The following is a 693-nucleotide window of genomic DNA, read 5'->3' as shown; positions in this document are numbered from 1 at the left end:
CAGCAGAACCGCCAGGCCCCCTCTACCGCCCGGCAAGAACACGTTTTCGGTCGCCAACTGCTGAAGCTGCCGCCGCCCGATCCGCGGCGAGGCAGTTTTCCTGGTCTCGAGACACAGACGCTACCGCTTCTGTTCCTTTGGAACTCCGTCACTTCGTAATGTTAGGCGAACTTGCCTGTTCGAAGAAACGGACAGTAGTTGTTTCTGAGCACCACTTCCGGATGAACGGAGAATCGACGTATGCATGTCGTGCTGAGCTTTGTTGGGTCCCCATGTACCCGCGTTACTCTGAGAGCGTGTTTCAACAGAGGCGTCTTTCAGAATGCTGTACAAACGCCTTCCCGGTTCTGCCTTCTAAGCTGCCAGCTGTATGGCACTGGCGCCACTACAATAAGATTTTTGTCGTTACTTCGTAGGATTTTGCCGTCACTTCGTGAGATTCTGTCGTTACTTCTCAAGGCGATAACAGCCTCTGTTGGCAGCATCACACGCCACAACACTTTCTCTGTAGGAGTGCAGACCAACACAGAGACGTAGAGTTCAACCCGTTAGAGCCCTCGGGAAAGGAGATTCATCAGTGTCATGTGGAAGGTCACTGGCGCTTCTCACGTAGTCATATAAGGCGAGCAGGCGGACGAGCACGCGCACCTTCATGTCAGTGACAAAACGGTATTGATATGCCGGGCAACACAA

The sequence above is a fragment of the Cystoisospora suis genome (assembly GCF_002600585.1).
Source record: "Cystoisospora suis strain Wien I chromosome Unknown contig_1175, whole genome shotgun sequence".
Classification (NCBI taxonomy): domain Eukaryota; phylum Apicomplexa; class Conoidasida; order Eucoccidiorida; family Sarcocystidae; genus Cystoisospora; species Cystoisospora suis.
The sequence above is the reverse complement of the archived record's forward strand: the minus strand, read 5'-3'. Positions refer to the sequence as shown.